Consider the following 20,539-nt stretch of genomic DNA (forward strand, 5'->3'; position numbering starts at 1 on the left):
TTAGTTGCAATATGTTCTGCCAGCTTTTTCTTTTTAAAACCACCACTTTTCCACCCATTATCTGCACCCATCTCCACCTTTCTGAGATGTCTTGTTGCCATCAATTTTTAGATGGGCTCAAATTTTTCATGAAATAGTAAAAAGGCTCACTCTTAACATTTGATCTATGTTCTATTGGAAATCAGATTTTGGTTTGATATGATTATATTCTACTTCTATTTACATTTTACACTGTGTCCCAGTTATTTTGGCTCTGTGATTGTAAATTACTTTTCAGAGTTCTTCGCTGACTCTTTGCTGAAATGATCACAGAAAATACCACACTGTTACTTTCCAAGCAGTTTTTTTGACACTACAGACTTCATTAAGAATTATGTACACTTCCCATATGGTACAGTGTGGGTGAGGAGTCTATGTTATCGTCACTAACTCCCATGGTGTGTATTTGTGGGGAGGAGCTCTGGATGAGTGGGCACCTAACAAGTGAACTTGGCTGGGTTTTGACAGCTGAATTGGTAAATGTCATCTTAAGCAAGATGTGCCAATTTATTCATGAAGGTAATTGAATATTGAACCCCACAACATCAGGGTGTGCTCTTTACCTCCCACTTGTTAGTTAGCCAGGCAGTATTAAGCAGCTGTCACCAGCTAATGCATAACACTGTAGAAAATCTGTAGAATAAACTCTCAATTTTGAAATACAGTAAAGAACTCCAGCCAGCATGGAGAATTAGGTGTGCATTCTGTTATGATTGTTTAAGGACAGTCTGTTTCCTCCTTCCGTTTGCTGGCGTAAAATTGTATTTGATGTTTTTCACTGGTTAAGAAGTCCGCACATTACAGACACATTAATTATTTGATTTAGATATGAATAAAATAGATATTGTTCTTGGTGTCCAAGGTAACAAGGGACAGCTGGAGGAGGAGAAAGTGTTGCAATTAAGGTTTGTTCAAAAGGTTACTACAATTTTCCTTGGTGCACTTGTTTTTTGTTCCAATTTTAATGTTCAAGGAAGGTTTGTGACAGTGCTTGCAAAGAGGCTGATGTAGCCTGTAAGAGAGGTGGGGGCTTAACTGAGTTGAAATGCTGCCAAACGCTCTGATAAGTGTCACTATTTTGGATAGTAAAAAGGTAAAAACATGTGAGAGGGGTGCCAAATACATTTGGGTGACCGCTGATATGTCTGGGTTGCCCTCCAAAATGTCAACATTGTGTGTAAAGCCCTGCCCCATCGCACAGAAAAGGTAAATCATACTTTTTTTCTTCTCGTGTACGACCACTTCAACAAATGTCACGGAATCCATCTTTATATATTTAGCATAGCGGGAGCAGTATTTTTATATAGTATGCAAGCGGTACTGGGAGAATGTGAGCGAGTTTAATTTGTAGAGGAAGGGGTGGGCAAATGATGCACAGCTGCTTTTTTAAATGCCACAATTTTCTTTTATTGTGTTTGTACCAGTATTGCCTTGCGTGTGTGGTGGTTAACATTATCAACTTACTGTTTGTTATTACTTGTTAACTAATGTTGAACATTTTTTCAGATACTTGTGACAATGCTCTTAAAGTCCAATATACAGGAAATAAACGCTACATCGAACTCAATGGAGCCTCATATTCAACATTCCTAATTACCTGTCAAGCAGAAATGTTGCCTACTCGGAATCAGTTTTAAAACCTCTGTAAAGCTACTCTGACATTTACTCTTCTTTTATCTCTGGTTCAGTCAAGTTCTTTCACATCGTGTGTGTGTGTCTGAGGAGTGATTGACAGATGTCAGACGCTGCTCTGGCTCTGATTGGTTGTTTTGTCTTGGTAAATTCTTGAAAATCGCAGTAGATGGGACCAATGGAGCTGCTTTTTTTTAACAGATCACAAGTCTCATGTCTAGGCATGGGGACAGTTTTAGGGAATATCACAAGAAGTTACTTTTATTCAAGTTACCAACTGCAGCTTTAAGCGGGTATAGAATATGGATGGATAGAGTACGCTGAGCATAGAGCTGCTTAATTCGAATGCTCACATGATCATACAATTCTCTTCCATTAATAACACGAGCTGGAAACCAACTTTAATAGACGACATAAAAATACCCCAACATACTTTGATTGTTTTCCCTTTTAAGCTTGTCGAAACACTCCTTCAAGCTAAGCCAGGAGGAGAGAGAATACAGACAAACAAGGGAGGTTAAAGACCCAATACAGCGGGAACTGGTCAACATGGCTGTAGCAGCAGTGATTGAGCAGTATGGGTAAGTTGTTTTTATGTTTTCAAAGACAGAATAATCGGCACAAAAGTTAGTATTCATGTCAGGCAATGAAATAAAAAGTTATCCTCATCAAAGAAGAGTCATTTTAATGTCTTTCCTGCTGCACTGATGGATGTAAGGATGCACGTTGTGCTTTGGGAATTATCGCCCTGTTTCCTTGTCTGAAAGATCCATACCCTGAAAAAGGATTTGTGAGTATTTGTTCCTTTTGAGTTCAGTTTAAAGAGGTATTGGGATGTGCCTTTAGATTTTTCAAGCTGGTAAACACTGTATTTAATTCCACGTAGGAGCACTTTAGTATAGTAAAAGTGCTTGGAAACTGAAAAACACTCAGTAGTGGCAGCAGGAGCAGCAGCACCAATAGGGACCCATCAAGCAACAGAGGGGCACAGAATGAAAGACCTGTGACTGCAGAGCATCAGTTGGAGGGTGATCCGTGCAGAGACGCTGCATCCCTTCTGAGGCACAGCACAGATGAAAGGCAGATCTTGAAAATGGAACAAACTTTTCAGCACAAACAAGTATTAATTCATGATTCTGAGAAGTGCGAGACCATCTTCAGTGTGTTCCCAAGATTCCTCGACATAAAGGGCCTGGTGAGTACGCTTTGAACAGAAAGTCTTAAGATTCAAACATTGTAATATTATTTCAGAATGGTCTAAATGATTTCAAAAAGATTAGCAGACTTTAAAATCAGGAGTACTGTTAGATCGCTCTTTCCTTCTTCACAGCTGCTTTGATACACATTAATGAGAATTCCAGCACAACATCTTTCTTTTCTTACGTCGACACAGACGCGGATGCCCCCCCCCCTGACAAAGTCAAGTTTTTCAGTTAATTTTGACTTAGTTCATATGAATACTAGTGCCTTGCTGAGTTATTTTCACACTTTGTTTTGGTGTAGCATGTCATGTTGTTTTCTGCTTAACTATTGTGTAATTTTGATTTAATAGTTTGTTTTAAGGTGCCAGGAGATTTCCAAATGGTGTTTGGAGAGGAAATCTCATCAAAACTCAGGGAAAAGTGGGGAACCTCTTTGAAGTTGAAAGTCAGATGAAGATAAGTCAACAACCTCACCAACACACCGATTCTGGAGTCCCTCATTCAGTCTGAGGGGAACCCACAGGAAAATGAATCATCATGAGCCTGAGCTGAGGTCACACAGTTCCACTCATTTTTATATGGGTTCATTAGTGTTTTTAACCACACCATTCATCTAGATATGCAGAAATTAACAAGTCATACTTTGTAAAAAATGGTATGTTTATTTTTTTTTTTAATTACGAAAACGTTTTTAGCTAAATGTATGAATTTAGTGAAAATGGTCAACTTTGCTGTGTGCAGTCTTTTTATGGTACAAGCCTGGAATGCATCGCTGACACTGTTTAATTGAAATCTTTTTGTTCCAGCTTGGCACAGTGACACGGCAGCACTGTTATTGTTGGTTTAACTCCTGCCTCCACCACCCAGTGGGCAGAAGAGAGCTGTGATGTCATGTCATGTTGTCCAGTTTCCCCAAACCTCGATTGAAGTTTGTCAAAGTGAAGTCGTGCACATTAGAAAACAATAATTTTATCATTTTTTTTTCCTTGAAAATTTTCTTTCAGTCATGACCTTCAAGAGACAACAATCAGTCTCAGTTCAATCCAGGGGAGGCAGCCCTGCATTCTCGCAGTTGGAACATTGCGTAACAGCATCAATGATACAGCTACATCGTGGTGGATTCAAGGTAAACACAAGAAACTTGTGCTAAAGGAAAAAATGGACCAGACTCAGTGAATAATTCCTTATAATCCCTATATAGACCAGTGCTGACCAACATGTCATTGGGGTCATCAGGTGGGAACCTCCTTTCATTGGTGTTTCATCTAGTTGGACCCACAACACTTCCAGGAGGCTAGACAGCGATCACTGGCGTCCCAGAGTCACTCCCCTAATGCCAGCCATCACTGCTCCCCACACCATAACAACCATTTTTTTTTCCACAACCACAAGCTGCCCCAGCCTCTCACCAACTGCACACCAGTCATAGCGGGTGGGGATACAAACCCTGGTTCGGGTAGGGTGTAAAAATAGAAGATGTAAAGATAAGTAGGAATGGGATTCAAACCCTGGTTTGGGTAAGAGATAATGAAAGTGCTTTACCCTAAGTGCTCCCCCTGCTGGGCCCCCAGATACTATTGCTTCTACTAATCCAAATCCACTGACTGGACTTTACTGCCTCATATGACACTTCCTTCACTATATTCCTCACACTCTGTCCACTTATACCCAACTTCCTCAACAATGAGACAGACTTTGCAACAAATCCTCTCCATCCTACTTCCACTGGACAGATCCTAACTTTCCATCCTCGCTGCTCTGCTTCTGCCCCCAACTCCACATACCTAAGCTTTTTCCTTTCATATGCTTCTCCCACTAATTCCTCCCAAGGAACAGTCAGCTCTATGACTCTCATTCTACTCCTAGACAACAAGACTATATCAGGCCTTAGATTTGTAGAGGCTATTTCCTGGGGAACAACAAGCTTTCCTTCTAAATCTACCTGCATCTCCTAATCACAAGCATCCTCTAAGCTGCCTTGCCTCCTTATTGTCTTATAAACTTTCCCCCTCTTAAACACTGAATTGTGACTCTCTTCACCTTGGACCCTCCTAAATTCACCTGTCTTCGTTTATCTTCAATATCTGCAGCTAAGCTTCATAAAAATCTGATACTCCTTTCCTCCATATTCCACAGTTCTTTCCAACTAAGCTTTTTCTTCTCTACACCTTCCCAGTTCACTGGGGACTATTCACACGGCGTGGATATGCTGAATCCTTCAGTGCTAACTATTTTTGCCATTTTTGTGTGACTTGCAAAGATGTCTGTCAAAAGCTTTTCGCTGATGATGAACCAGACTTAACACTGCTAAACAAAGAACTCCATGCTCAGCATTTCCATGAAATACAGGACACTGCACTTACATCATCATTTGGGGTGTGCTTAGTCAATGATCTGCAGTACTATGCTGTCGACATTATGCACAACATATTCCAGGGTGTAGGGTAGTTGGAGTTAAAGTTACTTTTTGGGTACCTTTCAGTCAATAAAATCCCATCCAAATATGAGGAAATTAAAACAATATACTCATAGAACTATGGATGTCTTGAACGAAAGAATCGTCCCAACAGCATAAACCTGGAGCACACGGGTATACGTCTAAATGCTATTCAGACATTTCGTTTGATAATGAACATCCTGTTAATATTCGGAGATATAATGCCAGAAGGCAATGCATACTGGAGACTGTTGCTGCTGCTTCTTCAAGTTCCCAGTATTGTGTTTTCACCAGTCATTTCATTAATCAATCATTTCAAAGAGCTGTACCCACAACTTGATACCCAAACACCCCTTCATGATTTATTATTCTACAGTCATACAAAAAATTGGCCCAATTCTTCACTTTTGGCCAACCAGATATGAGGTAAAACACACTTTTTTTTTTAAAGAACACTGTAAAAACATTAGATGGCAATAGCATACCTCTGGGGATCATTGCCTTTGAAAAGCATTGATTATAGACTTGTGAAGATGATGAAAATATGTGAGCTAAGAAATGGGGAGATGATGACAGATAACCTGCATGTTAACATGAACTGTGAGGTTGATGTGGCGTCTTGGGTTGCATGTTATGGGCCAGAGTATTGTCCTGGTCTCATTGAGCTCACATTGATAATCTTACCTGCACCAATACAACCATTGATATTTCAGTTATGCTTGAAGATGGAAAGAGATTCTTTTTACAAATAGTGCCGAGGATATGATATTTCCAGATTAAATGAAAAACATAACTGGTTTCCACAGTGTTTCTAACTGTCTAAGAGACATTTTATTAAAGATCTGTTGTCAGAGATTATGTATTTGAGTTCATGGAAACAATAAAAATGTGATAAATAAGGTGGTTAAAAAATTGTAAATGTATCGGAGCCACCTTCTACCATCATTCATCTGCAGCTTTTGGTAGCTGAGGGTAAAGTCACTCAGAGATACTGAACTGTTTTGAGTAAAGGTGGAACATTTGATCTACTCATCTCTTTTGTATAAGACAATGGACATTTAAAGATTTTAAATGACATAATCTGAACAATCGTCAAACGCTCTGACGGTGTGGTGACCCCTGCGTTTGTTTAAACTGAAATTGCTGTTTTAAAAAAGAGTAATTGTATAAATAAAGGTCAAAATAAGCCTTTTCAATCTTGAAACCAATGGTATTTTTCATTTGTTTTACTGTGGATTTCATGCAGGTTTAATCTATTGTAGTGCTGTTTGTGAATCTTGAGGTTTATAAGGTATAAATGTCTGATTAGAGTTGTAATTCACATCTTTTAAAAGCATGTTTAAGGCCACTAATCTAACTGAGTTCAGACTCTTTAAAGCTATTTTGTTATAAACAAAAAAAAAAACATTAAAAATGTTGGTACCCTCTGGAGAAATACAAAATCCCCCTCAAACTCAACAGTTAAGGTCCAGCTCCCGTGAGCCAAAATGAACAGAAAAGGCCAAGAGTTGCTAATCCAAGAAGTAAAGAAAAGGGAGAAAGCCTTCAATAAGATATGAGGCTTGCAGCTAAGGAAATAAGAGCCAAACTAATGGTTTTCTGCTCATCAGAGGATTTTGAGGAAATTCAAAGAAACGTTAAAGTAAAACATGACAAAGTGTTCCAGCTTTGCATCAATTCGATGCAGTTATATAAGCACTCCCAATGTTAAAGTGACTGCTTTGAAAAGGAAAGAGCAGCTAAATAAAAGGGAAAATGGTTCTGTCCTTGGGAGAGCCAACACAGAAACAGGTTTCACTGTCTCTGAAAGGATCTGACAATCGAGTAAGCGCCATCTCCAGGTCCTCCGGTAAATGAGCAGAAGCTGAACTTGCAGCGAAAGTGGAACAATCAAAAGCTATTCAAATGCTACATGCTCAACAAGCAAAGCTGGAGAAACTGGAGACTGAATGGAAACTAAAGCAAACAGAAATGCTGGCAGAAGTCGGCAAAATGGAGGCCGAAATTAGATTAAAGCTGGATAAGGAAAAATCAAAGTTACAACAGCTGTAAGCTCACGGCGAAGTTGAGGTTTCAAAAGCACGTGTGACAGAATACAACAACTTCGATGCATCTGGAGACTGTGATGAAGCAACTGACAAAGTTTCTCTTGACAGCCTTAATATGGATTTCAGACCTTTCCCGAATCTACACCCTCAACATGCAACTCTTCCAAAACCAACTGCAGAAGATGCTAGTGTTGCTCAGGAAGCCGTTTACCTGTCCCAGAGCCATCTATTTTCCCAGGTGACCCCTTAAAATTCATAGACTGGAAGGTATACTTTAAGGCCCTGATTGATCAGAAGCCCTTTCCAGCAAGTGAGAAAATGCTCTATTTGAAGAGTTGTCTCTCTGTGGAAGGTTTCTTTTACCGCAACTCGGAGGATGCATACCATGGTGCCTGGGCTGTTTAAGAAGCCAGATATGGCAGTTCATTCATTGTCTGGAGCCTTTAGAGAGAGACTCATGAACTGGCCCAGGATAGCGAACGACCCAAGAACACTAAGAGAGTTGGCTTTTTCCTCAAGGATGTGCTGAAGCTATGCCACATGTTAAAGGCCTGTCCATCCTCGATGACTGAAGAAAATCTCAAACTTCTTAGTGCACAGATGGAGTCGAAGAGTTTGATCGATCCGGTGATTATCCAAGCTTCCTAGATTCCACAAAGTTTATGCAAAAGGAAGCTAGAATTGCTTGTAATCCCATTGCCTACCCTTTCATGAAAAATGTAAAAACAAGTGGTTACCAAAGAGCTAATATATTCAACATAAGCACTCAAATAAAAGGCCCCACCTCAACAATGCCAGAAAGTTCAAAACCAAAGCAATCATGTTTAATTTGCAGAAGTGAAGCACATGGTATTGCTATATTCCCAGCCTTTGCATCAAAATTCATGGAAGCGAAAAGGGCCTTCATTTATGCTTTGGATGCTTAAGAAAGGGGCGCAGCTCCAAGGACGGTAAAAGGCAGCACACCTGCAGCTCCTGCAGGAGACGTCACCCCACTTGCCTACATCGGGAAACCATAAGACCTACAGTAATGACCCCCACAGGGGCCATGTAAACAATGAAGTTCACAGTCATGTCACATGACTTGACTTAACATGCCTTTGCCACATCCAGTATCTTTCCTGTCTTCAATAACAGAACCTCGCAGAGAAATGCTCTTCTTGACACACAAAGTGAGTCCACCTTCATTTTGGAGGATTTAGTTTGAACTAAATGTGAAAACTCAGCCTTTTTTCGGCCAGTGCAGCTGTTGATACCATCATAACCAGTAAAACCACTGATGGGTTTTCTAGTTTGGGAACTTGACTCTGAGGCACACATTCAAATACAGCAGGCTTATACACGTGGCTTCATACCAGTACACAAATCTCACATTCCCATCAAAACCACAGCACTTCAGTGGCCACACCTTAGCCAACAAGTTCCCACCACTTCAAGATTGTGAGGTGGGACTCCTCAGTGGCTATGCCTGCCCATCAGCTTTAGCTCCTTTAGAGGTTATTATTGGTGGTGCAAATGAACCTTTTGCTCAACAGACAGCTCTCGGCTGGAGCATCGTCGGGTCTTCCAACCCTCACATATACAGACAGGGGAACCATAGTATCATGCATTATGTTGCAGTTAAAGAACAGCCTATGCCTACCGTGACAGATGTGTGAGAACGGATAAGCACCCTTCGATCAAACTCATTTTGACAGGTGTCCTTTGACCGCCCTCCAATCAATCTCACTCTGACAGGTGACCTTTTTGACCTCTAAGAGGCTGTTCGGGGATTTCGGCTAGGTGAAGAAGTTGTGAAAACTATATCTGAAGAATGTATAAATAATAGAATGGCTGCTTTCAGAATAGGAAAGGTTAAGCTTCAGGAAAGAAGCTGGCAACATTTGAGTCTTGTATGGGTCAGGGTGTGGGGAAATCCTTCTTGTGTTGGCAGCTTCAAAGATTCTCTCCCTGTAAGCTGACATGGGTGATGGTTTAGTAATAAGAGTCCCGAGATCCTCCTTTCCTTTAGTTCACGAGCAACCAGACTGAGTGATCTGTAACTAATTATAGGAGGGGAGTGAAGTAAGGAGTGAAGAATTGGTGGAAAAAACAGTTAAGATAAAATTGCTACCTCGAAAGGTAAACGTGGCAAAGCATTTCTGTATTTCTCTTCAGGGAGGTGTAAGATGAGCTAAAAATGGTGCTCGAGCACTTACTTTCTCGAGAAGATCAGGACCATGGCCTCTGGTAAGCAAAAGTTTCCTTTAAACCTCTTGCACTGAAAAATAGTAGAAGATAAAAGTGCCAAAACAATTTTTAGGAAAGAAAGCGAGAGTTGAAATCCAGATTCCATATAAGGATTCTGAGGACATCTCAGGATTGTTCAACAGAAAGTAAACGGCCTCAGTAAGGAACATATATGTATGTGTACTTTTATTCAGTCATGACACATTTTTGTTATTCTTCAGAACCCGCTGCAGAGGAGTTGGAGGGTTTTGTTTTAACACATTCGGATTACGGTACTGTTCATGTAAATATTGATAACCTTTGACAAGTGAAATGATTCGATAAAAAGGCTGGGGTGAATGTTCTGGGCAGCAACAGTCTCTCCTTCAACAGATCTCGCTTGCGGAGACGGTTAACCTACGGTCAAAAGAGCCCATTTGCAACGCTTCCTCTGGCACCTATGATACTGCTTGAGGGTTCCATTACCAGGGGGCTGGAGTTAGAAGCCAGCTACATACACCACCCTGCATTATTCTTTCTCCCCGACCCCTGCCGCTCAACTTACCAAACAGGGGTTTCACCCCTGGGGAAGTGGAGATGGGACCGCGAGCTGCATCCACAGAGACCGCGGTGGGAGATGGGACCGCGAGCTGCAGGTCAACTCTGTGGATAGAAGAAGAAATGGCAGAAGCTGAAAGAACCGCAGACATCGGACAGGAAAACCTAACACCTGAGACCGTCGATAACCAGCCCGATGTGCAGGGTGAGTAAAAACTTATCATTCATTATTAATTTTTTCTCTGCTTCTTCTTTCTCTAACTGAATAAGTTTACATCTATGTATTTTTCACACAGTTTACAGTTAAGCATGGTCCTTTTGCTTTTAAAGTAGGTTTCATTCTATTTCACAGAAGGTTGAGGTTGTTGCTCCGGTGCGGTCTTTGGTAACAAATCAACAGAGTACGCTCAAGAGCTTCACTTGTTAAAGGATTGATCAGAGGTGCACTTTCTTTCATTACTTTCTAATGTTCACAATCTCGTAACCTAAAATATTTTGTTTTTCTTTCTTCCACAGAGGCGGCGTTGGTGGTAATTCTGAATTTAGCTAAATGTGTCTTTTTTTCCCTCTTAATCGTTCCAAATCCTGTGTAAACATGGATGATCAGGCAATCAGAGTTGTTCCAAATTAATTAGAAACCACTGTAGAGAACCTGGGAGAGATTCCATGCCTGCCCACATATCAAACTACTTTAGACCGCTTCAGTATGCTCTCCGATGTGTAAATTGTCCACCTCCTTCTGATAGTGAAGATGAAATATCTGAAAATGTGCAAGCTGATGTCTGACTCTCATTAGAACAAGCTCTCCAGAATTTAAATAGACCTTTGTCTCCCAACACCCTACAAAATGAGTCTCCAGAAATTGTCTCACCAAATCCTGCTTCTCATCACCTGCAGCAGATCAAGCTCAGCAGCACGGAGGGAATCAGCAGATTGTAGCCAACTCTGGTCAGAATCAGAGATTCACCTCCACCAATTGACCATGACTGCTTCAACAATTTCTAAATAAGGCGTTCTTTCACTTTTCCCACACCCCAGCAATGTGCCTGATTATTGCTGCATTCTATACAGAAGCCATGCACATCCTTATTGAACTGGCAAAAGGTCTCTTGTCACATCACTGTTCCCATCACTGATGAGGATAATGTAATTCTGCCTGCGTTTGAAGGTATTTAAAAAACAAAAAAAAACCCACAAGGGGTTGAAAACGTAAGGCTTTAAAAACCTTAGACTGTGAGTTGATCCAAAAGAAAAAGCGTCACTTGTACATTGCAGATAAATGTGACAATCAGCTCTGCTTCGCCATCAGTCTCGCCCATGTGTCTGACCCCTAACCTCACTGATAACTAGGCCTTAGTAGAGAGAGTGGCAGTGCCTAGCTGGTCTTACTGATCAGATGCCTGTATCTTTCAGTGATGTTGGAAAATTTGAAAACATCCTAAAGAGAAAAATTGTGGTGTTTCACAGAACCTCAGATGACCAAACTGTGTAAATTTGTGACTGATTTCAGAGATTGATCGTGCCCTCTCTCTCTGTTATTACTCCAAAATCACTACTATGGAATAAAAAAAATCTTGGAGGCTTTATCGGGTCAAGATACGTCTGTGGATACTGCTACAATCACCCCCCCACTCACATTACTGTCCAGGTTACTGCTCTGTCTGCTAGAACCCATCTTGTACTCGCCAAAAGTTGAACCCGGTGTTCTGTGGCGACTGTAATAGGAGCTGTCGTAACTCGTCATGCTTCACCAGACACAAAGAACCTTGGGAGAGACCGATTTAAAAATGTGTCGGACATGCAAGAGATTTTATCATGTTGCAGTGACTAAAGAAAAAAAACTCCACGTGTATGAAGGAATAAAATGCACAATCTGTGGGGAGAAATTGCCTCCCGGTTCCAATGCAACTCTCTGAACATTGAGGTTACATTCAACCTCGAGTCACTGAATAACTTAATGAGAAACTGATTTTCTATGATTTTGAATCCTCGGTCAATCAGAACGACGTTCACGTCCCCTTTCTGGTCTGTGCAAAAAACGCTGAAGGGTGTGAAATGGTCTGGACTGCGTCCAACAATTTCTCCTCCATTTCAGGAGACCGCGGTACAGAGGATATACCTTTAGAGCACAACAGACAAGGATATGCCTGTTATCTGATCCTCAACGTTATGGTGCAGCGGGCATTAGACCCTCTCTCATCATGCAACGAAGCAAAATTCTGTTTTACAGACTGATTTCGGTTTGAAATTCATCAATAGCCTGTCATTCCTGGCTATGAGTTCTACAGTTGGTAGTGAGAAGTGTGCAAGGGTACCTTTAACATTGAGAAATCGGGCCCATCATGTATGGCTATGCAGAAATTGATGGTGTGATGCATGTTTTCGAGTTTCACGGCTGCCTCTTTCACGGGTGTCCCATCTGCTACTTGCCTCATGACACTTCAGGAGGCTTCATTCAAACAGTTCTATGCAGCAACCCCCGAGAGAGCGGATGTTGCAGTCTGTATGGACGAAGATAGAAAAAAAAATCCCATTTGGGGGTGATCAAATTTCTCGAAATTTAACGCCCTCGCACCTCTCTCCCTGACAAGCTCTGTACGGTGGTCCGACCTGTGCACTGAGACTGAGATACACTGCAGGGGTAGATGAAACGGTGCACTATGCAGACTTTACATCTCTGTACACCTCACTGGGCCAGATCACATGGCTTCTCATACCAATGCTATGCTGACGATACCCAGCTCTATCTGTCATTCCCACCTGACGACCACGCGGTCTCAGCACGAATCTCAGACTGTCTCTCTGACATATCAACATGGATGAAAGCCCATCACCTACAACTTAACCTCTCAAAAACTGAACTGCTTGTCTTCCCAGCCAAACCAACCATACAACCACAGCATCTGCATCCAAACTGAATCCCTATCTCTTGCTCCATCAAAGGTAGCTGGAAACATGGGTGTCATGATTGATGACCAACAAACCTTTACATATCATGTTCCCTCTGTTGCTCGTTCATGCCACTTTGCATTACTAAACATAAGAAAGATCAGACCAAACCTAACCCAACACCTGGTGCAGGCCATGGTCATCTCCCGCCTGGACTACTGCAACACTCTCCTAACTGGTCTCCCAGCCTGTACTATGAAACCGCTGCAGATGGTCCAGAACGGGGCGGCGCGTCTGGTCTTTGATCAGCCTAAAGAGAGTCACCCCTCTGTTCATTGAGCTCCACTGGCTGCCCTCAGCCGTCCGCATCCACTGATGTTAACCTACAAAGTCCTTAATGGAACAGCTCCCAACTACTTGAATGCTCTCACAAAGGCTTACATCACAACTCGATCACTCCAGTCGTCAAAGGGTTGTCATCCCGCGGTGCCTAAACCATGCTTAAGACAATCCAGACTCTTTTCATGTGACCTACCAAGTGCTACAAGAATGTCTATCTTCAAGAAACTCTTGAAGACCCAGCTCTTCAGAGAGCATCTCCTATCCCAGCACTTACCCTGTACTTCCCAACCCCCTCTATCTCTGCACTTTATCTTTATGTACTTCCCTCTATGCCTGCACCCTATCTCTACTCTCTACTCAGTCTATAGCCAGTCTACTCTGACTGGTGGTTTCCATCTACGTAGATTATTGTCAATTTTGATGTTAGCTGTAATGTTATATCCTCATTTGTAAGTTGCTTTGGATAAAAGCATCCGATAAATGCAGAAATATGAACTTTGATTGGCGTAGCAAAATGCTCAATGATGTGGTTCTCCAATAAAACCTTCAAATTTTTGCTAAAAAATTCTTTACCGGCATCAGTTTGAAGCTTTTTAGGGATCTCACTCTCTCTAAAAACAGATTCAAAAGCCTTAACCACCTCTGCAGCGTTTTTTCTCTATAAAGCACGAATGTAGGCCTTTTTTGAAAATATGTCAATGACGGTTAATAGATGTCGCAGAGATCTGCTTTGGATCTCTGCTTGAAACTCTGTTTCTTTGAAAACTTATTTTTGAAGGTTGATGTAGTGTATATCCATTTTGCAGCGACATTCTGGTGTGGTGGTTAGCACAGTCACCTCACAGCGAGAGGGTTTCAGGTTCAATTCCTGGCTGGGGCTTGGAGTTTGCATGTTCTCCCCATGTATGTGTGTGTGTTCTCTCTGTGTACTCCGGCTTGTTCTCACTGTCCAAGAACGGACCCTGTATCAAACTGATGAATTAAGCAGGTATAGAAAATGGATGGATATGCATTTTTCTCTAATCAAAAACTTTTATACTTTTTTGACCGTAACCTTCTTACCCATTTCATCCTGCGCAGCCCCACGTAACCTGTCTACTCCTCCAAGGCTACCTGGGTAAATAGGGTCATAGTATACCTTTTTCATTAATCTTGTTTCAGGAATTCTTATGCAGGCTCTCACTTGTAATGACAAGAAAACACAAAACACAAGTATATCTTAACTTTGTCTTTATTCTTTTTCTTTTGTATTGTTCCACACACACACACACACACACACACACACACACACACACACACACACACACACACACACTTTTGAAAAGCAAGAATGGTTATAACATATTGTAAATAAAAACAGTTACACACCAAACGAAAGTACATCTAACACTTCTATTAAGAAGAAGAAAAAGAAAAGCTAAATGTTGTAAAAAAAACAAACAAAAAAAAAACATCACACGTAATTACATTATTAATCTAAACACTTCTTTTTTTTTTTTAATGTCCCCCTTGTCCTGTCCAGCAGCAGAATTGTAATCTGAATACCATTTATGCCAAACACATTTGCTTTTCCAAGGGAAGCTTTATGAATGTAATGCTCCCCTTGGGAAAGGGGAAGAGCAAAGAAAAAGATTCCGAACAGAGAAGATGTTACACCTGCGGCTACACCTGTTAAAACAAAACAGAAGACAATCCGCTGCCTCTGTGGGAAATTAAGCCTAAGAACCACCAGGAGCACCTGAAAGCAGAGAAAAAACAAACCCACAAAAATGGAAACTACCACATACAACACAACTGTGGCTATAGATGACCTCAAACCACAGGACAACACATCAACTGTTTAGCGAGCATGCTACTGGGCTAATGAATGTGTATGTGTGTGTGTGTGCATGAACATGCGATACACATGGCACAGGTCCTATATGATAACCATGCTTAGTTATGAGTGTATAAGTGTATCGGGCCATAATCCACAACTGCCCGGGAACCAGGGACGACAGAGGAGTTTGTGGTGTGAGGAGTGGAAAAATGGCCTCAAAACATTAAAATATATCACCATATCAAGATGTTACCACGCTTCAAACTTTGGTAACATTGTAAGCATTGAATTACACCATTTTTCAGATGCTAGTTGTTAAGAATATGGTTCATGCTCGTACCTGAGATATAAGAACGACTAAAATGAGATCCATTGTAGTCTGGTCATGGCCAAGGCAGGGGTCACACCCTTAAAGATAGTAAGCATCCCAAGGTTCAGCTTCAGTTAAAAACAGAAAGGGAACGCTTTTGGGCAGACTCTCAAGTTGTGACAGGTCCATGTGTTTGTCGCGAATAGAGTTCAACTCATCAGAGAGAAAACTGATCCAAATAACTGGCATTATGTCGACACAACACAAAACCCAGCAGATTTAGCCTCATGGGGTTTTCGTGCTGTCATCTGTGGGTCATCCCTTTAGTTATCCGGTCCTCAGTTTTTATGGAAACCAGATATACTTCAACCATCTAAACCCTCTATTGGACTTCTGGTTGGTGACCCCGAGGTCAAATCTGTTCATGTGTCTACAATTGGAGTCAGTGAACTGGGTCGGTTGGAGAGGTTTTCTTCTTGGACCACACTCCTGAAAGTGGTTGCAAGAATCAAGAGACTTGATTCAAAGCTAAAGCACATTGATCTGGTGACTGCGGCTGAATGAAAGAGAGCAGCTGAGGAAGTTTTACATCTACTGCAGCAATAAGCCTTCCCTTCTGAGCTAAAGCTTCTTCAAAGGAAGGCTCAAGGATACAGTCTTCCAGAGTCAGGTCCACTCTTTAGGCTCAACCCCATTCTGGAGGAAGGACTTCCTCGTGTTGGTGGAAGACTAAAAGGATCAATCCTCAGTGAAGAGCAGAGACACCCCATTATTCTTCCAAAGGACGGCCATATCACCAAGTGGATTTTGCACTTTCACAGTCAAGTATGTCATCAAACCTTGATGGAGCCATGAGCAAATGGGTGTTTGGCAACAGGTGGGAGTAAGAAAGTTGCAAGGTTGATATTTAAATGTGTTCAGTACGTAAGGAGATCAAGGGATATGTGCTAATCATCAAATGTCTGTCCTCTCGTGCAGTTCATATTGAAATGCTTGATGACTTATCCACTGATGCGTTGATCAATGCCTTAAGATGTTTTATCAGCTCGAGAGGAGCAGTTTCTCAACTTCGCTGTGATCAGGGCACAAACTTTGTCGCTGCCAGCAATGAGTTTAAAGAGGCCCTCAAGCGATGTGACATCAGGACACTTGAGGCCTTCCTTGCAGACAAACAGTGCGAGTTTGTGTTTAATGCTCCATCAGCTAGTCATGCAGGTGGCATCTGGGAGGGGCAAATACGTACCACCTGCAGTGTCTTAAATGGTTGCCACGTGTGCAGGAAGACTTGATGATGCATCACTTAGAACTTTGTTCTATGAAGCAATGGCAATTGTAAAAAGCCATCCTCTCAATGTTAATGATCCAAGGTTACTTGCAAACCATCTTATCTTAATGAAGTCCAAGGTTTCTTTGCCACCCCCTGGAGGCTTTGTAAAGGAGGATTTGTATGGCACAAGAAGATGACGTCGAGTACAATATTAGTACAATAATAGTTCTGGAACAGATGGAAAAGGGAGTACCTCCTGAACCTCTCTTTGAGACAAAAATGGCATGTTCCTTGACACGACATTAAAGTTAATGATATTGGTCCCGGATTGGCTGGGAAATGCAGCCATTGTCATTATCAAAGAGGACGCTCTTCCAAGAAACGAGTGGCATTTGGGTTGAGTGGTTGAAACTGCAGAGGGGTCTGATGGATTGGTTCGTCGGGTCAAGGTTCAAGTTCGACAGCCCAAGTCAGCAAAGGGAAAAGACTTTCCCTCAGCACACACATATATGTAGAAATAGGGCTAATTGCCACACACCTGCGTTTCGCCACATTCACCTGGGAAGCAGGTTATGTTGAGCAAGGAGAGCAAAGAAGCACAAGTAAGTTTTTCATTTGTTTGGTCACATCATTTTAGTTAGATTAAATTAAATATACATTCATGTGAAGTGTTTTTCTTTTTGTTTAAATGCAGTTTGGTTCATGTACTTATTTCCATGGACCGTTTCTATGAGAGTAGTTTGCACCCTTGGTAGGTGAAGCGAGGTATGTGGCATTTCAAAGACTACTGTGTGGTTTGATATACTTGTGTGAAATAAGTTTAATTTGCATTCTAGAAAATGTAAATTGAGATGTGTATGTACTCAAACTTTTAATATGTGAAAATACTAATATTTTTCTATGTTTTTAGTTCCACCGTGCTCAATGGAATAAAAGTTTTGTATCTGTTGAACTCTTCACTGTTTATTGATGCCAAGGGCTGCTACAGAAGTTAAAATAAAGTAAATAAATGGCTATCAGCATTATCTCTGCTTGATAGCTAACTTTGAACTGCACTGCCTATTAAAAACTAAAAAGTGTTCATCTTGCAGTGAAAAACATGCATAGAAAAGTAAAGCAGCCAAATCAGATCGAGGAGAACAGTTGAAACTAAGGCCATAAACTATCCCTATTCAGAGACGTGGATTACCATCCGTACAGCTTATTAAAACCTGTCATTTCAGTGTTAAACAAGGTGTAACTGCAATGATGCTTCTATCTAAAAAATCAATATGACACTATTTTGGGAGTTTGTCGTGCATCACAGGGGCCATGACCTGTGATTAAAATAGATGAACAATTGTGTCTTTTTTCTTTTTAACACATTCAATCATTTTCTCACTGCCACATCATCAAATACTATGATTTACTTTTGATTAGGCAAAGTTGTCAGCTTGGGAAATGATCTGATTCTGACTCAGTTGTGGAATGTTCTGGGATTTAAAGGTATTATATAAAGGTATTAAACTGGATTTAAATGCTCAGGACTGGAAAGTCATCAGACCTGTAGAAATCTGAAGCACTGATGTGAGACGTGCTAAAAGCTACTAAAATGACCCCAGTGCATTTTTTTTAAGGAACTGAAGTGTATTTTCTTATGAAACACCCTATAGTTTAAATCTATCTAAAACTACATCTGTAGCTAATAGAGGTTTTTAATGGATCTGATTTAAATTTGTAATGTTAAGTACAAAAACAACTTCTAAGGCATTTTATGGCAGAGATCCATAAAAAAATGACCATTTAAGACACTGTGTGGATACTCTGTCATGTCTGATTACTTTATGGCTGAATGCACACCAGCAGTGCTGTTGACAAATGTGATTTTGATGCACATGTGACATCCCACAGAGAACAAGATTGTGACAGCTTTCTGGTAATCACTCAGGCACAATTGGATAGATAGATGATGGATAGATAACTACACAGCAAATAAAAAAAGGGGGGGTGTAGATAACTAAATTATAATTGCTGTTTCTTTGTGTGTTTAGATTAGCTTTTTTGATTTGTCAAGTCTTAGTGTGTGTGTGTGTGTGTGTGTGTGGGATGAAACAGTCTCACCAAACATTTATCTGTTCATAAGATTTAAGGTAATAATGAAAAGGACTTAAAAACACACACACAACCCTATTTTGTAAGAGCCCTCTCAGATGAGAACATGTTATGTTATGAGCAGTATCTAATGGTTGGATCAAGTTATAATCTGCAGGTCCAAACAGTCAGTTTATAGCAGATATTGAAAAGAAGTGACCAAATTTGTACTAAAGAAAAAAACTATTTGTCTAGACTACACATGTCCAATTCCTTACTGTATATGACTCAATTCCTTTCCTCGATTCCTATCCTGGTATCTTAATTCTGTCCTTGCCTCTGGCTCATAGAAAGAGGAGTTCAGTCCCACCACCTTTTATCCCCTGAAAGGGATCCATAAACATGTGCGTCTTTACTTCTGGAAACCACAGAAATCTGCTGCACAGTTTCATGATCTGTCAATTGTTTTATTGGAGCCTACAGTTTTATTTCTGTCACTGGAGATTTGTGACTATCCATCCATCCATTTTCTATTCCTGCTTTTTAACTTCACTGTGAGGGGGGTGTTGGAGCATATTCCAGCTGCCATCAGGCAACAGGTAGGGTACATCCTGAACATGTCGCCAGTTTTTGACAATATTTACTTTAATTAACAATATAGGATTGATACGGATACTAAAAACTTTCTCCAAAGGACAGACCTGTGCATCCTCACTCAAATCCTTTAGTGAGCCTCCTCTCTCCGTCTCCCTCTGAACGCAGAAGACATCCTTTGCTGACTTTGACATCCAGGTCACAGAAAGGAGGATCGAGGAGAGACGAAGAGATGAGCCAATGGCTTAAGCATGCTTTGGGAACTGAAAATGTATAGAGCGAAACATTTGGTGTTTATAAAGTCACTCTGAGTTGCCATCCAGTAATCTGTTCAGGGTGCATCAATTTATTTTAGATACCTAATAGTACTGCCAAACAAGAGGTACTGCTTGTACCTCCCACTTGGCTGCGACTATCCGTCTCCTCAACACAGTGAGTAAGTTTGGCAGGTTTTAGTTTTTGTATGTATATAAGTTGGAGGTAAACCAGATAACAGAAGCCATAAGCTGCAAACAGAACAGACTTCGCTTTGAGGAATTGATCTCATATTGATATGTGAAGACATGTGTAATTAAAACTCTGAATAACAGATTTCTTCACTCCACTTGAAAGAGTGGAGGTTGAACCTATAAGACGTTTTTGAGCCCATTTCACCTTCGTTAGGCCTAATCTGACCAAAAGCAAAAAGTTTAGACTCTGCTGTCTTTGTGCAAACAGAGGGGTGAAGAGAACAAAATCAAACAGTATCCAACATCTGTTAAGGGCTAAAGTAAGAAGTGAATCATAATCTTTTCTGAGTAAGTGCTACACACTCTCTGGTAGAGAGGTTGGAAAACTGAGAACTTCCAGAAAATATTTGACTGGAATTGTGTTGGCTTGCCAGGTACAAAGGTTCAGAAGCTGCCCTTGGTCAAAGAAAAGATGGGTGTGACTATGGCAACGTTCTCTCTTATGGTGGGACTGGTAATGAGAAATGAATGTATGTGGTATGGGATTGGTTTGGTGGTCCAATAGGTTAGCACTGTGGCTTCACATCTGGGGCTGCTCTGTGGGACTTTGCATGTTCTTCCTGTTTCTTCATCTCTATTGGTGCTTTGGTTCACTCCCACAGTTAAAAGACACAC

Source organism: Leuresthes tenuis, unplaced genomic scaffold (assembly GCF_036924035.1).
Source record: "Leuresthes tenuis unplaced genomic scaffold, fLeuTen1.0.hap1 SCAF_12, whole genome shotgun sequence".
NCBI lineage: Eukaryota > Metazoa > Chordata > Actinopteri > Atheriniformes > Atherinopsidae > Leuresthes > Leuresthes tenuis.